The 18269-nt window shown below is 42.1% G+C and overlaps 1 long non-coding RNA gene across 13 annotated transcripts in view; it reads right to left on the bottom strand.

Moving 5' to 3' along the window:
- The window catches only part of LOC106631764 (uncharacterized), a 132424-nt gene that overhangs the window by 20334 nt on the left and 93821 nt on the right, over positions 1-18269 (bottom strand). For 9 of the 13 annotated variants that reach the window (XR_008732410.1, XR_008732400.1, XR_008732407.1 and 6 more), the window contains 2 exons: positions 13201-13382; positions 12016-12995 (listed from right to left, as the gene is read on the bottom strand). The exons of 1 other annotated variant lie outside the window; for it this stretch is intronic. This is a non-coding gene — a long non-coding RNA (uncharacterized LOC106631764). Of the gene's footprint in view, positions 1-8202; positions 8331-12015; positions 12996-13200; positions 13383-18269 lie in introns of all 13 variants that reach the window. 3 more of the 13 variants (XR_008732402.1, XR_008732403.1, XR_008732408.1) reach the window with 3 other exon arrangements.

The following is an 18269-nucleotide window of genomic DNA, read 5'->3' as shown; positions in this document are numbered from 1 at the left end:
GCAAATTTTAGGACAGAAGGGTTAAGTCTAGGGACCTGGAAATGAGAGGGTTAAGTGGCATGCATGCAGGACTGGAGGGGTGAGTCATGAAGCAGGGTAGGTGCAGCAGCAGGATGCCCACTGGCCCACCATGTCCCCAACAGATGAGAGGTGCCAGCCAGCAGCCGAGAATAGCAGCGGGACAGGCGAAGGGAAGGAAACATACGGTCTGAAGCAAGAGGTCAACCCAGTCCGAACACACCGGCTTTCAGAGTACAGCTTTCCAGGGCGCTGAACTCCGCAAACCCCCACCGGTGCCAACGGGCAGCTCTAAAGGCTGAGAACCACAGCCCAAGGATGTTGTGACACAAAAGCAGATCATTCCATCGCTGCTATTTCATAGATGTTTACAGCTGGGCTGAATGTAAACAGGGAAGTCACATGGCATCTGTAGTGTCACGCAGTGACTTCCTTAGTGTCACAGAGGCTTAGAACATAGTTTTTAACATCTGTTAGCCCATACGGTGTGTGCAAAACCGGGAACCTTTAAGCAGCTCCTATTAACACCCATCTCAGCCATCCTCCATGACTCAGGAATCTGTTTCTGGATGCTAGCGTGTATTTTCCACTTCCTTTCCCTGCAGTGTATATAACAGCAACAAATCTGAATGCTGACACAGTAAGTAGACTGATTGCAGTATTTTATTTTTTGGACTGAGTCCCAATTTTAGTCTGATCTGGTTCTCAGATAGGAGGCTGTACATTGTCACGTAGTTTGTAAAAGCAGTTGCTACACTGATTTGACTAGATATGCAAGGCTGTGCATCTGCATTTCAGAAAGCCAGATCATGCACACTGCAGATGCATCAAATTTTCTCAGAATAATAAACTGGAAATATATTGAAAACAATATGGAAATAATTTTATGGGTTTCTTCCAAACATGCAGATATAAATACAGGTCAAATTTGCAGAGTGTTCAAATTTGCATCATCGTGTTTTAAAAGCAATCTGAGTATAAAACATTTTTATAACAGCTCAGAGAACAAGCCTGGGAGACAGCAGATTTGGACCTTTTTCTCCTACTGCTACGCCACTGACTGTGGATCATGCCAGGCTCTGGGAAAAACTCAACTTTTCATCAATTACCCAAATGACAGGTGAAATTTTCCAAGTGCTCAGCATCCAGAAGGTGTCACCAACCAGCTGGAATTCGGTGCTGTCTGCTGCCTGGCACTTTGAAAATCTGTTTTTTTAAAGGATGGTTCTACACTTAAACTGGAAATTTATTTATCAGTATGTATCCACAAATATAAGCGGTTTAAACAAATTTATCTGAAGTACATCAACAGCTCAGAAGCTCGCTTTCCTACATACTGTAAAAACCAGAAATTCACTGTCCCTTTTCCACAGTCATGCTAACAGAGAAAGCTGCTCTTTTCCTCCCTTTTTTTTTTTTTAATACTGCCTATGCAGCAATACCTCTGTTACGAATTTTGAGGATGAAAAGGTTAACCTCTGCTTATTTCACATGACAGTTATCCCCTTCTTTGACACAATTTTATTACCTTCATTCAAGAAAGAATGTAGCCTTGCTAATACAAGTGGCAGTCTGCCAATTACTTGTACATAACTTCTAATGGACATACCATTTTGAGACCATGTTTGACGTGAATTCCCACCCTATGATATGGCTATGATTTGGTCTGCACATACAATTTCAGACTAAAACCTTAACGCTTCCAAGGCAACTCCTGAATGACTGGATGAAGGTGGTCTTCAGATCCCTTACTATGTGTTAGGTGGTTAGCATTTCTTCTACTAAATGAACCGTTACGTTTTTAAGCAGACGAATTACTCTCTCAAAAATCGATTGGTTCTACTAGACTGAGCAAGACGGACTAATAGCAAAAACTTATTCCTGGCAATAAATAATATGTTGTTTTGAACTATTTTTCAGGCCAGAACTATACAGTAGCTCCCATGCATAGGAGACTCCATCCATAAAACACAGGAATATCTTAAGAGGGTGCCGTGAATCTTACTGCAAAAGGTGTGTGACATATCTTCCAGATGGGAAGCATTACAAAAATGTCATTACACACACATATTTTTAATATTAGGCAAATGAGACATCTTGCATGCAGCTACAATCTTAGGGCACTGATCACAACTGAAACACACAGCTGATGTGGAGGGAAGATTCAGACAAAACCACAGAATCACAAGGGATGGGTGATGTATTTTTTTTACCACCTTCCTTGCCCTACCCCCATTTCAGTGTTTTAAACTGTTTCAGCATGCTAAATTAAACAAACAAATAAAGAAAGAAATATCTTACTTCTTCTTTAAGCTGCCTGGTTGTTACCCTACAGACGCTATCTCAGCGTTACCCAGTCAGTACAGCTAAGGGCATTCATTGCTTTCTTTTCTACCCAGATCAAGCAAGTGGTTCCCTTCACTTTCTCTTGAGCAAAGAAACAAAGAGAAAAAAACTCCAGGTAGTGAAAGTCTTGGAAGATACTATCTCAAGAAAGAAAATCTATTTTACAACAGCAGGAAACAAGTAAGATAATAGGTATAGACTTCAGACAGCCTATTTCAATTTTGTGTTTAAAACACCAGCTGGAGGGCTCAGAACTCTTATGGTACAGAACTGAAGTGAAACAAGCCAAGCAAAAGGGATATATTTCTAAGCAACGCACCTTTTGACCGTGTTGCTCTGAACTTTCTCCGTAGCATCTAAAATATACCGCTCCTCTGCGCAAGCCCAAGCCTTGAAAAAGTTAGTAAACCTTCTCTCCTGTAGTAGCTTCCTGCACCTGCCCCTACAGGTAATAAAGGCTTAGAAGGATCAGAACTGCAATGTTGATGAAACTTTTTTTTTTTTTCCTGCTCCGCAAGCTGCTAATTTCTTAATCTTAAAATGAAAGGAGTGGCTGTGTTTAAAAAAAAAAAAAAAAGGAAAGAAAAACAACATAATGAAAAGGAAGCACACACCCATGTGGAAAAAAATGGCAAAAGATGAAGCATGCTCATTACACATGCTTTGTAACCTTGTCACTGAAAAACCCCAAACAATTAATTAAACAGAAGGGAAACTTCCAAGGTTTTCATTCCAGTGTATTCTCAGAATCTTACAACTGTCCACACTTCCATCGCGGTCACATGCTGCTCTTATGATTGTTGTGATAAGTTTCAATATCAAGCGTAACAGCAAACAAACTTCTAGTTAGGATTGGAATTGTAAATATTTTAACAGTGTCTGTGCAATCCCACAGATGGCAACTAAGAGCAGTGTTTTTGACACAGCAATTCAATTCCTGCAGTTCCTAAAGCACAGACAAAGCACGTGTAAACACTACCAGGATTTCTGCTTATGTAAGGAATGCAAATTTGGGGCTTTGACAGATCTACAACCCAACAGGCTTGTATTAAACATACCCACACACATACCCACACGCTCTTCTGTATCTTACTTCACAGTTACTCCAGCATTTGAACATCAGCAAGAGATTTGCTCTGTTTTAACGGTAAGAAACATCTGCTTAAGTACAGCAAATGATTTCTGGATTGGACTCAGATAAAAAAAATAAATAAATGAGTAAACACCGACTCCTGTAGGAGCTGGCTCAGCTACAGTCCCAAGCTTTATAGGACATCTAGTTTGTGACAGGTGACCATGTTCAAGATGGGAGAGATTTCACTCACCGCTTCAGGATACTTTTGTAAGTTACCAAATACCCTGACAGATTTTCCAGACACCTGTGTAAGCCAGCATTACAGACTTCAGCCTGGCAGTAAAAAGCACAGCGAACACCACAGAGCTGGTAGGAGTTACTAAACATGGCATAACAGCGGGCTGGCATCTCTTTCCCAGAACGGCTTCCACAGCACAATGTGGATGCAGCCACCCTGAGCAACACAACCTGCCCCAAACCCAACCCATGTACAACCCCATGGCAAGCATGGGGTTAAAAAAGAAAATTAACTCTATCCTAGCTAAAACCAGGACATCCTCACAGCGGGCTGCTCCGTGTAACAGGTCTTCATCCTGCTGTCAAATCCATGTGCAGACAAAGCAACACAGTTTTCATCACGAAGTAGGTCCAGCAAGGGAAAACTCTCACTCTTACCTAGTTACTGGATGAAAACCTGCAGGGACTGATCTCTAGTAACATTTTTCAGTACAACACCACTTCTTAAGTTATTCCTCAGCAAATACACACCTTTTTGGCAGCTAAGATGAAGCCCGTGACTTCCTGCAGTAGTCATTCACCTCTATTTGGGCTTCAAAAGGACTTGCTCTATTACAATAAATATTGAAAGTGCACCGTGCACAACTTAATATAACTGAACCGTCCAGTAGAGCCATTACCTTAACAATAGCCTCACTGTACCTGAATACAGAGAGGTCATAGGTAGGGTTGTAACTCTGCCATAGGAAATTAAAAACAGTTATGTATTAGTCATGGTGAACTATATCCAGCCTTACAGCACTTACAGTAAGATTCTAATAAAAGCCCCGTCAGTCAAGGTTTGATAATGATTTAAAGTTACTTTACCTTCCTATCTCAATTCATTAAAATGAAAGGATGTTCACATTTGGGTGATGCCTTTATGCTGATGTGTTGCGCATTTGTAATTCCAGCGTATCCCTCATCTTTGTACCTTTTACTTGTCAGGTAGCTCCTTCCCATGTGCAGCTCTTGGGTCATTTCAGCTCTTGGGAATACCCGCTGCAAATTGCAGTGCTCCAGGTCAGACTTGAAAGTCTCTGTTGTGCTTCACCCGCTTTCTCTGCGACTTTGTTAGAGCCCAACCCCCCCCCCAAATAATAATTAAGGTCTTACATATTTCTGCAGGAACACCAGTAAAATGCAACCAGAGTGAAGATTATGGCTACTGCACACACAGACGTAGTGAGGTTCAGGCAGAGTAAATGTTGTGCCATCCAAACGAGCTGGACGCAGATCAACGGGAAGCAACGGAGGTCTCAGGAGCCTGCCTGCTCACCTGCACGCCCCACGGTAACAGCGCTGGCAGTCGGTCCTCTCTGCGCGTCTCAAGGAGGGTGGCTGTTACCAGTCTTTCAGGTATCATCACAGTCGTCCCTTAACACTGTTCCGACTTTTTTGCTACATACCTACCCATCTACTCACCCACTCCTACCTCCTCTCTCACTTGCCAGTCTAATTACCCGCCCACTCACATTTTCTCTTACTCACTCAGTAACCCACCCATTTACATGTTTTTCATTCATCTCCCCATTCAGTTACACAACCTGATCCTCAAACACCTTCAATCCACTCACTAAGAGTAATTTTACCTCCTATGATACGCCCATTCTTGCATCTCTCCATCAGCATCCCTACCCTGCATCACAATTCCTGGTGGCTTGAAGGAAGACTGCTTACCGCCCCAAGCCCCCAACGTCTGCGAGGCTACATGAGGTCAAGCTCTCCACACTACACCAATGCTAAACCACTCGTGGGATCCCTTCTGAATGAGTCAAATGCTTTTTTCCAACACAGTGTGGATGGAGCGGGGATGAGGACTGCACGGTGCTGGCCCTGCCTGTGTCAGCTTCCAGAAGCTCCAGCGGGCATGCAATGCACACCCTTGCCCCACTCTACTAAGAAAATCTGTATTTGGAGGCTTGTACCACAACCCTCACATCCTTTGGGGTGCTCTGAAAGGAAAACCAGCAGTAATGCTTCGGAAGCCAGAGAAACTCTGGGGTAAAGGCACTGGATCATGACTGCAGGCAGCTCCAAAGGCACTGGCTCAGGCCAGCGTGGCCATGCACCAGCTCACACCAACCAGCCCATCTCTCATGGGATGTCAGCAAAAACAATGCCCATTTGTCCTCTTCATCACCACCAAGTGCTTGCTTTGGGGGGATACTGTTCTGCTCTTTGTGGGCAAGACAGGGGAAAACTTCAGGTGACCCTGCCTGCACCTGAGGCTTCTGGCAGTGAAGACCAAGCCCAGAAAAAGAAACAACTAAGAAGCAACCCCCAAATCCCACCAAAACAAGTGAAACTGTAAAAGGAAATAATGGTTATAAAGTGAAGAAACTTTGAGAAAAAGACAGGAAAATGGAAAGCTGGAGAGAAAAAAAAAAAGAAAAAAAAAAAGAGAGATTCAACTACATTACAACTTCCAATATTTCTGTCACTAATGGAAAATGGTAATTTTTTTTTCATTTTCCCTGTAATGCCCTCTGCAGATTTGCCTGCACACATTGCTTCCCCACAGTTTAAATGCCACAACAGAGTTAAAAATCACTTCAGTTATACTGGCATAACCCTTCCATATAAAAACCATTCCATTTCTGAGTAAAATTGGCCTTTTCAGGTAATTTTCAACAATTTCTCAAGTGACACCAGAAAAGACCATTCTTATACTGGAATTAAATACTCATCTGAAAAATCATACTATTAGCAGTTCAGTTTAAAAACCTATCTTCAATCAGTGTAATTTTCCCAAATCCTGAAGAACTGAACATGCAGCACTTCAGGTGATACATCTAATATTCAAGAGCACACGTAATACTATTCCGCTCCTATTTACAGGTTGTTAAACACCACAGAGAGAATTACTGAAAGATGAGAATGTAGACTGGAAATAATATGGCAAAACAAAGAAATGGAAAAATTTAGGCCAAATATCAGGCAAAGAAAAATCAAACTTTGTGGAAAAGACTCCACAAGATCAAAGTGGAAGGCCAAGTTCTTAGAGTATCTTTAGCCATAAACCACGGGGGGGAGGGGGGAAAACCCAACCAAAAAAAAAAAAAAAAACCAACAAAAAAAACCAACCACGCAGCAGAAAACATGTACTGGCAAGACGACGGTCTGGGTGATCTAATGCACTTTCCATCTCTAACATCTATGATTCTGTAATTCCGTAGAAGCACTTAGCAGAGGGCTGGCAAACATTTGCAGCAACTCAATCGTCTCATTATTGTGTGATAATCAAAGTGTTCAATTAAAAGGAGGTCCTTGTAGCTAGATGCCACGCTGCTCTCTTTCAAAGTTGTGCATTACGTTGCCAGTAGAAAGCCTATCTGAACGGCAGGCGTGTGGTAATTACAGAGTTGTGGGTAGCTCTCCTGAACAGGCAAAACAGAATTTAAGTAATTAAAGAGACAATCATAATCATTCCTGCAAAATGCCTGGGGTCAACTTTTGACAGCAGATTTGATAATACAGAGTTCAACTCTGTCAACATTCATGCATGCAAATAACTACTCATACACACAAGTTTAGTGTTAGTGTGGCTGGATCCGTACTATACAGCATTTTTAACTATTTACTCCATTTGTGCACTGAGAAAATCCTCCCTTAGGGTAACACACCAGATTGTTTCTCAGATCACGTGCTCTGTTTGCTATTTTCAAGTTATTAGGTAAGCGCACATGCAGAAAGAGCAAAAGGACGTATGGCACAAGCACACCTTTTATGTTTAAAGCATATTTTTGAGAAAAATGGATTACAGGAACAGTAAGCTTAAAAATCAGGAAGATCAAGAGAAAAATGCAAAAGAAGCAAAAAGAACCTCCAAAGCAGAAGGGTAGGAGAAAAAAAGAAAGGCATATAGGAAGATCATCCTTCACAACATGGGACTGTGCAGGGTTTGCTGGAAGCCAACTGTTTGAAGTATCGCTGCCCTGAAACCTGCTTTGCAGAAGCTGGATTTCGGGGTGTTTGGCTGTTTTTTTCCTGGTCAATGGAAATTCTATCTTGACCCCAATTAGGATGGGGAGTAATTTGTGAGATTATAGACAAAGGCCAATGTTGTGAAAAGTGTTGCAGGAGAACAATTTGTGATGCTATTTGAAAAAATGCCAATTTGGTAAATGTCAGGAGCCCATCAGGCTCTATAAATACCATTTCTATCCTATTTATTTACATTGATAACTGGAAATTTTATGAAGGGATGGACTTCTCTTTACCACCATACAGTATTATGAATCCTACTCTTAACTATTTAGACTCTAAGCAGAAAATGGAAATATTAAAAGGAATACGTTTGACTACTCATTGTACACAGATGCTTAAGTTAAATATAGACACCTGAAATCCAGATGCCAAAGGAAAACAGGGAAGACTAAAATCTAACAGATTGCTTGTTTTGGAGAGCAAGGTTAAGTTAGCTCTTGCTTTAGCACCGTAGTGATTAAGAGACAGGGGAGGTACAGTTTCCTGACCAGGCTGACCTGAACTTTATGAAGATGTCACTGAAAGGGACAGTCTCATCTTCTCTGCTCTGGCCTTGAAGTCCTGCTGCTTCCCCATCAGCACCAGCAGTCGTGCAGCTATACAGTGAGTTGGACCAGTTCTAATTCTCCCAAAAGAAAAGAAAGGGAGAAGAAAAAGATCTAGTTTTCAGTTAGATCAGCAAACTGAGCTGGTTCACCCCAAGGCCGCATGGTCATCACAGGTACAACGTGGCCACACTAAAACAACATCAAGTACAAGACAACACGTAACAACCACAGTAATCCAAAAACATGTCCACAGAAGATAACACTGTCACCTTCAAATAGTAACCCAGTAGTTACGAGCTCACCTGGGAAACTAGGCACTTTCCCCCCTGTAGAACCTACCTCCTACAAAGTCCTCAAACCAGCAGACTTCAAGCAGAGCTTGGGCTGAGGCTGCTTCTGCCCTCCCACTGGAGCTGGGTCAGCTCTGAGAGGAATGCAAAATTCACAGAGCCCTAAAGAGAAAGCACTGGAGGGCAAGAATGACTACGAGAAACAGACTCCCAGAAGAAGGGGTAGAGCCCTACATTCTGGTCCCTTCTCCAGGAACTGCTCATGCCTACTGCACTAAAGATTAGATAAAATGTATACATGGCTTCTTTTATACTAAAGCTTGAAAAATACATCTTATGAGCTATGTAAATACCATTAAAAGCCAGTGAGAGCTCTGCCCTAACAGGAGAATAGCATATACCTACCTGTATTCTTGGAAATATTTTTATTTTTGGTGGATAAAAGTGAATCAAAGAGCAAAGCTGAGATCTTCAGAGTTATGACTCACTTCTGCCAACCGCATGTTTTGGCAATAAAACTGCATATACACTCTCACAGGAGCCTGTAATAACAGGTCATATGGGGAATTTTGGTAGCCGCTTCGGTCCTTAAAGTTGCAATTCAGGTGCGCAAACTTTGATTAGAAGTTACAAATGCCTGCTAGCTTCCATTTACTGCACTGATGAACCCCTAAAGTCACAGCACGGCATGGCAGCACTGCCCAGAGGTGGCCCAGTTTGCCCACAGACAGAAGGGAAACAAGGGAGGGAATTAAGACACCAGAGATCATCGCACACAACTCTACCCTGAAAACGCACAGGTGAGAGTGGATTCTAGTCATACCTTATGTTGCTGGAAAACTTGCATATTTATTTGGCTCAAGGAATTAATTTTTTCTTAAATATTGCTATTATCATTCTAGCAGAGCAATGGAAAAGGAAGCACTCCTCTTTTCCAGGTCCAATGTTGAGCTCACCATTTTGTATGCAAACTTCAGCTGCAAACTCTGCATTTGGATAGCTACGGGCCATGAAGAACTTAACTGGACAGATTTACAAAACAAACAATAAGGAAAAGCCAACAAATTCTCTACACCTCGCCTATGAACTTTTGTATGGGAATCCCTCAGCAATCAGTACACATGAATGCTATGAAGACACTGCACAGACCTAAACCATCAAGCATTGTGTTGGTTTAGTAGAAGACACCACACTACACAGCTGTGCATCTAATTTCAGACAGTATCAGTGTTTTCCTGATATACAATTTATGGCTTGTATTTAAAAAGCTACTATTTATGATATAGGGTGGGGGTTTTTTGGTTGGGTTTTCTTTGTCTGTGCTTTTTTTTTTTTTTTTTTTTTTTTTTTTACAAAAATCCAGATTTTCACTAAAGGATGTAATACTCAGTATTCTGCTTCAGGGAGAAAGTGCTGTTACACCTTTTTCCTCCATGCACTGCCTTTATTTTTGGTCAAGACAATCACAAAAGGCATGGAAAAATGTTCTCTCTACACATGTATTTTATTTTCTCTCAATCGTATTAGGTGACATTTTAAACTGCAAGGAGATGGAGCTACTTCAAACATACATAAAAAAATCCTGCACATTTCAAAATACGAATGTTTTCAATTATTTTGGGTGTGAAACATCCCCGTGCACCGCATCAGTGCTAATGGCCTGCTCCCCAACAGAGGTGACTTTCAAGAGCAGCCGTTTCCCTGTCCCACAGGTGGGTACAAAACGATCAACTGAAGATATAAGGCTCCTTCTCCTCAAATAGGGTCTGCTTGTAATTTCTTAGTAAATGAAACCGCTCCACTGTAAGCCTAAGGAAATCTGATCCACCACTTCAATGTAGGTTTAACAGTTAACAATTCAGAAGCTATAAATATTTGCAACTTCCTTTCTTTTCATCTGAAAAAGTAAGGACACAATGACTTTTTTGATTTGTTGTTGCTTTTAAAAAAAAACAAACAACAAAACACGAAGTCCCTCCTGAGAACATTTTGATAAGCTTACACTTAAATAAATGATTTTCACAAGATAGGCAGTTAATTCACAAAAATACTTGGCAAAAATCTACTCTGGAATATCTAATTTGTGTAAAATTCTCCTTTATTTGTTTAATTCAAGTATTTTCCTCCGCCCTTTCCTTTTCATAGGCTTTTCACACCCACATAACAACCAAGTGACTCTTCCCTGACCCTGCCTCCCACGCCTTTTGGTACGACTGCTCGCTAGAAAGTCGCCCTGCGCTTCAGCTCTTCTCCCAAGATCCAAAGGAAGCACTTAAGGAAAGGAAATCCAGTACAATGCTAAACCTTCCTTTTTTTTTTTCCCTGCTTTTTTTTTTTTTAAATAAAAACTGCTGGGTTTATTTGCAGCTCCACAGGGATGTGTGGTGTATGGACTGCCTCCTCTGTTGCTGTTTTGGAGAAGAGGGGGAAATAAATATCCGCAAGTGGCTCACTACAACTACTGACTCAAGTGGGTTTGGGAATGCAAGGTGTCCCAGTGTCACCCACCCAGTCAAGTACAGCAACAGTGAATTCCTCCCTTCGTGGCGGACGGTTAGGATGCAGCACCAGCGTTTTGTACAGCAGGTGTCTGGAGGAGACCCACCACAGAGCATGATAAACTCAGTAAACACCATCTTGCCTTCCCCACCTTCTAATAATCTAACTATTCAAAACAACGTTCTGGAAATCCAAGAGCTGCAGTATCATGTATCAGCATCCTCTCTAAACAGAAAATGTAGTGATAATGCTGGTAAAGCACTGAAGAGAAGTTAAATATTACTACCCTTACTTCATCGACAACATAAATAATGACTTGTTCAAGCAGCCCCCCTCTCCAAAAAATCCCTCCCAAAACCAGTGGCAGCGTTGAGAGCAGATTCAGGGAGCACAAGATCCAGACCTAGCTCAGCCAGCCAACATGATTCCTTCTAGCCAATGGTATGTTAATGATCTGGGTCTTTTGAGGAGCCACTAATTGATAGCTTTTTTCTTGGGATTTACAGAGCCACTTAAAAATAACGTAATTTCTATCCTAGGCATATTTTGGGAGAAGTATCACTAGATTTAATTCCAGGGACGGACAACTGATTTTCATGTGAAATTCAAGATGACCAAAGCCTTATTCTCCTATTACATTTCACTGAATGAACAACAGCTTAGCAGTGACTCCGGGATGATACTATCCCAAAGCTGGAGGGCTGGCCCATCCCCTTTGCTTAATACCAACGTTAGCAGAGGTCTGTAGGTTAAAGGTGGGAAGGAACAGTAATTTCAAATTGTTTCTGTCAACCTGATTAAATTCCCCCCCTTATGTCCAGATTCCTGAACTGCAGCAGGCCAGCTACTGTTCTCTGACAAAGCTGCTCCAGTGAAAAAATGAATACACCTTGCTATGTTCAAAGAGCTTTCTTTCAATCACATTTAGCAAGATACCATCTTAGCATTGAAAATTAAAAGTACATAAACTTACCAATGCATTATCAGGAGAAGCATCAGAAATAAAGTTTAGGTGTTATTCAGCCATCAGCACCTCAGCTCCTTCCTGGCACAAAATAAATCCCACAGGCAGCAGGTACCAGAACAGTCTCTCCTTTGCTAGTCATACCCGTAACGCTCACAGACATCTGAATCTGCCACCAACAAAAGAAACCACAATAAGACTGCTTCCCTAATGCTTTGTAACTGAGTCAGTAGGTCAACAATTCCTTCGGTTTAGGAGCCAGACCAATTCCCTTAAACACCCCATTTTTTTTCTGATGGAGAAGCCAACTGTCTCTTGCCAGTGGCAGCCCATCTGCTTCCAGAACAGAACCAAACTGCTCCAAACCACCACCTCGTTTTGGCGCAGACATCCGTCCTGACGCAACTCCATTTTGTCTCTCACGTCTGGGAAAAACCACGAGAAAATACTTACAACTGAAAGACAGTCAGGAAACTGCTCCTTGTGCACCTTGCACGCTGCTGCCGGCTCTCAGCCCACGTCCTCGTTTCTCATCCCTGAGATGGAGCGGCATGAAGAAGAGCACTTCACGTGATACCAGACCTATCCCCAGTCTGCCTTATACCATGCAAGCACAAAATATCCTGCGTGTGCATTTCAGGCGCACTGCTCAAACAAAGAGAAAGCTCTGAAGCTGCTATCCCTCTTCCCGATCCATGACTCAAAACGTCTGGTTGAAAATTGGTTTCATAATAACCCTTTAGTACCACCTACTCACATCACAGAGTGATTCTTGCAGCAAATGCACAGGAAATCACCAACGAGTGCCAATGGAGCTACTATTCCAAGAACGAGCTCTTTCGGTTATTCCTTCATCATTTGGAAACTGAGATGCTTTTACTTTCCCTATTGCACCGGGTGGATTTTTTTTTTTTTTTTTTTAAGAGCAGCTTTTAACTATGATCCTGTAAAATATTTAGTTGATAAATCACCAGATGAAAACTTGCCCACTGTAAAAAAAAAAATAATAAAAAAAAATATTTCACAATACTCATTCCAGAAAATACAGTAACTTCTTTCTGGAAATAACTCATTGGACAAAAATCAAAAGGGCAGAATTAATTTTTAGAGACAGTTTGCATCCTGCAGAACACACAAAGACGGTGTAGTCAGCCACGTGCCTTTCTGACCACCAACAGCAGACCCCTGACTCACCCAACCACAAGATGAGTCGCTATGAATGATTTCCTCTTCTTCCACACTCCCCCGGAGTGCTCTGTGCCACTGGCACATCCTGAGCCTAATCCAGACTTTGATGGAAATTCCAAAACTCATCTCGTAAGGCTGTGGCCACCAGCTAACGACGCAGCCATCTGCTAGCTCCTGCTTTGAGTCACCTGTCAGCAATACAAAAGGAAATTACTCAGCAGCGAGCACGTGGAAGCCCAGTGCTACAGCCTCTCGCGTACCCCTCAGAGCAATACAAAATTCTGGAGCATTCAAATCACCCTGAAGGAAAAGTATTACATTCTGTAGCATTAAGCTGAAACTTAGTTAAAAAAATATAAATAAAAAATAAATGGCAGGACCGCAGACAGACAGCGTTTTGGCTGGGTTTTCAATGCCAGCATCACTGAAGCTGCCATGGAAGGGGGGACGAAATAAAAAAAAAAAGAAGACATTTCACAAACACTAGACCTTCACTGTGCGTGACAAGAAAAATAATTAAAACAACTGAGAGAACTAATCTGTGGCTGCTTAGGAAGTTAACTCTTCGAAGGAAGTGATTAAGAGAACAAAAGCAAAGTGTTATGTTTATCAAACAAGTGAACTTAACACACCAGAGTGCTTACTCATGTAAGTAAAGATGGAGTACTGTTACAGCCCTCCCCACAGGCATGGGTTCACACAGGGCTGAGATCTTATCAATTATTAAGCAGTTATTATTTCAAAGAAATAAACCTTTTAAGAAATACGAAGCACTGCCTCGTGAAACACCAAATGCTGTGAGAAAGGCAGCCACAACGTCCTGTGCCTCTTTACGGAATTCCCTTGATCTAACTCCTATTCAGGACAAAATTTGCAAGGATTTTGCTGAGAAAACCTGATTTAACCGCTACAGCATTTACAAATTCAATCCAGCAACAGTCAGTTTTTTGTTTAATCACAAATTACGCAGCTCACGAATTCAGCCCTCTGACACAACTCCCAACTTCTCCCCAGAACAGCAGACGAATACAAGACAGTTACTATACATAACACTTTGAATCTTCAGGAATTTCACAAAAATTAATCAATACTAAAGATCTAATTCTCTAACCTGCTTCTGCATGCAGAAAGAGCCCGACCTGGTGCCTCTACAGTGGGGGAGGGAGGCACTTCTTGTTCCTGTTTCATACTTGACTTTTTTTCCTGCGCAGGAGATGATCTAATTATTCAACGTGTCAGTATATTGCTTCACCCTTTCTCATGTGTCTCCTTACATTAACATATTTTAACAATTCAGCTCATTAGGAAGGAGGCGAGGAACAAAATGGCAAATTATCCTTAAAAATCAATTACAAAGGCAGAAGTCTCTCCATGTTTTTGTCCTGTACCTATCCGAAACTCTACCAGAGCACACAACCAACGATGCTGAACGTAAATCAGCAACAAAGCTTCCTAAACCCAATCCTCATGCTGCTCAGATGCAAGCATTACCTGTTCAAGACACAAGCCCGACTGGTGAGCTCTGCGAAGGAGTAATTTTGAGTCCCGTCCGATTAGGAAGGAAAAGGAACTCCCAAATGACAGCCCTTTATTGTTCCCAAACGTGCTGATGCTCAGCTGCAGGCACTATCGGTGAGAGGGGGCTGATGGATCTCATGTATAATAATTGGGCACGGGTGATGAAAGCGAGCGATCAAACCACATAAGGCTGCTACCAACAGACTTGAAATGGATCTGAAAAACCCTGAAATCCAAATATAACGTGTACGGCACCTGCATTTGCATATGTAGGATGCCAGCCGAAGTTTCCGAGCCTTTTTATCAAATGCCTTTTTTACAGCAAAGAGCCATTCAATACCCAGCCCTTTCAGCAGATACAGATTTGAGAGATGTTCTTGTGTTTTAAACCTTGCCTTGAATTACTACAACAGGTCTGCTCACCAATTAGTGTAACAGAGTCCCCATGGCATACATAAGAACCACTAGTCCTCGGGAAACATTTCTTCAGCAAGTTTTGTGTATAAATGCAATGCCTATATATAAGCCTGTTTACGACTATTTCTAAAGAAGAGCCCGTTCTGAAGCAGCTCCTTTATTGTGATCGAACATGCTGGATTCGTTCCCAGTTAAGGCTTATATAAGGCCTTCAAGGAAGTAGAAACTTATTTTGTACAAAATCAAGCCAGTATAGTACTAGCTGCAACGGAATTATCCTGTTACACATTAAGTTTTATTAATAAAAGGCCTGCATTGCAGTCATAAAAGTCAAGTGTTGCATCCCATTAGTACAAACAGTCAAATATTTCCTGCCATAAAAATCAAAACCTACTCAGCCAAAGGACAGACAACAGGTAAAAAGCATCTGCTTTTTTTGGTCTAAAAAAAATCACGTGCCTTAAAATAAAACCCATGCAGTAGCTGGAATGGCTCACCTTCACTGCTTGCCCAAGTCTGATTTATCTTTGGTTAAAAAACCACAACCATACCAAAACCATCCAACCAAATTCATTCAAAAGACAACCCTTTTCAAATGCATGAGGCAAACTTTTTCAATGCTGTTTGCTGAAATTAAGTTGTTGGCATTTTTGATCTTCTAATTAGATTTCATCTAATAAATAATAATAGCTTTCTGAACTGTGGTCCACAATATATCAGTGTTAGATGATTCCTGTGGCTTCTGTTTGGTGGAAGCACTCCCACATGTGCCCACAGGGATGGCTCACTCCAGAAACCTTCCTGAGGATGCAGCCCAGGTATGCCCGTACCAGGTTGGGTTCACACAGGCTTCTGCCACTGCTCCAGTAAGATCTACACTTCCCAGGACCACCAGCCAGTCAAGCCACAAACTCAAACTCAGTCTTTACTAAGGCCAAAAGATATTTGTTTTTTTAGGTCTTAAAACTGAAGCTCTAGTTCTCAGAATAAAACCAACAAATGGGTAGACGGTAGCATCAGGGGCTTTAAAATGAAAAGAAAAAAACCCCACCAAACACCCAAACCAAAAAAAACCTCAACCAAACAACAAACCAACAAAAAAATCCTCACTAAACCAAAAAATGAGAGCTTTGTGAACAACATCTTACGGTAGTCTTCATGCTGCACAGAGGAGACCTGGTCCAGGCACGATGTGGGGAACCTGCCTGGACTAAAACATCCATGTCTTCACGGACCGGGAGGACAGCACGGCTTCCTGGGTGGGTGCAGTTAGTGCGCACACGCACACACACAGACCCACAGACACACACGCAGCCAGTGAGACTGAAGCACCCACTGCAGTGTCACTGAAGTGCCTACATCCAAATAAGTAAGTCTCCACCTGATTAGTATATGCACTTTCCAGAGCGCTTCACTGATAATGCCAGGTTTCTCCTCTCGGCCATGTCCCATTTTCTGTTACCACGCAGAGGCAGCTTAAGGACTAAACAAGATGCAACCTAAACATCCTCTTGCATAAGACTGAAATGTCATAGGACTGACCTTGTAGACACCTCAGCCTAACCTTTCACAGGAGCCAACAATACAGCACCCAGGTTCAGCACAAAGCACACTACAATTTTCTTAGTACGATATGGTCAAAGATGCTACTCATCCTCCTGTACCTTCCCATTGCCAATTCTCTTACCTGGGAAGTAGGAGACTTACGTTCCACTTTCTCCTCCCATGTCTACAGCCTAGCAGTATGCTGCAATTTTGATACTACACATTTGCGAGCTGAGTGGTGACCTCTCACCCCCCTTTCTGAATCATGCCACTGCTCACAAAATACACAAAAGATTCCGAATGAGAGAATATGCAAGAGCAGCTTGACCCTTACCCTACAGAGAAAAGGACTTCTCTGGGCATTTGGAAGTCTAGGATTTCTTTTCTTAACCCTCATTCTGCATTTTACCAAAGCTGTATAAGCAGACCTCAAGCTAGGACAGCCGCACTTCTAGCATTTAATACCATCACACCTTTTTTCTCCTCGCTTTGCTTGCTGGCAATTCTTAGATGTTTAACTCTTCTTCCTCCTTCTACAGGCATCTTCCATATTATTTTAAGTTTGTAATTCCAGTGTTGACAGTTTCAGGGATTTCTGTATCATGGTCTTGCACACTTAGCAGCGTGCACAAAACAAAGTCCTGAGCCAACAGGAATGTCTGAATTCTGACCCTGGCACAAAAAGGATACTTCAGGGGCATGTGAGGCAGTACAGAATGGCCCTCCTGACTTACTGTGGTAGCTACAACAGATGGATCACATAATCCTATCCAAACAGCAAGCTTCTTGGTAATAGGAGAAAAGGACGCGATGACCTCTAGGTAAAAATCCTGGGAACAGCAAGCACACATAAACATCAACCTGAGCAACTTCAATTCTGCGCCAGAGCTTGAACTGAAGATAACAGTAAAGACAAACACCCAAGACAGATTTAATTCAGACTGTAATTCACTGCATACACATGCCAAATTGTGGTATAAACCGCGTGCCTTTTAATACTCCTCATTGCGAGGCCTATTCTTATCTTGGTGATGAATGTAGGTTTCTAGAAAGGTTTACTGAGCCTTTTGCGATTTTGGTGCAGCCTTCTTTAGCAGAGAGGAAGCTGGAAGTACTCCGTGTTACTAGCTGGGGTGGAATCTGTTCTGGTACTGATCTACACACGCAGGGCATCTCACCACAAGCTCTGTTGATGAATTGTTGCGTGGCTACAGACAAGCAAATCATTGTTACCTCCCTCTCCCCTCCTCCCTAAAGCAAGGGTGTTTTAACCTCGGATTGATTTTGTTTGCAGAGTTGATTCAGTTCCTCAAAGGGGAGGCAATACCAGCTCGAACTCCATTTTCTTGGTATGAAGTTGCAGCCTGCTTACGTTTAGCATCGGCTTTATATAATAAGACTAAAAAATTCCCCTTCCTCCTCCTGATTAGCAAATCCTTGAAGAGCTCAGCCCCCCAGCACCCAGAAAACCTGACAGGGTAGCAGAGGGCATAAATACCCATTTTCTGCCCAAAACAATGGAGCATTTCAGAATTAACGAGTACTGGGAGGAGGATGGATGGGGGGGAGGGGGGGGAGTATTTCCTTTATTTTGA

This window comes from Falco cherrug, chromosome 5 (assembly GCF_023634085.1).
Source record: "Falco cherrug isolate bFalChe1 chromosome 5, bFalChe1.pri, whole genome shotgun sequence".
Taxonomy (NCBI): domain Eukaryota; kingdom Metazoa; phylum Chordata; class Aves; order Falconiformes; family Falconidae; genus Falco; species Falco cherrug.
The sequence above is the reverse complement of the archived record's forward strand: the minus strand, read 5'-3'. Positions and strand labels throughout refer to the sequence as shown.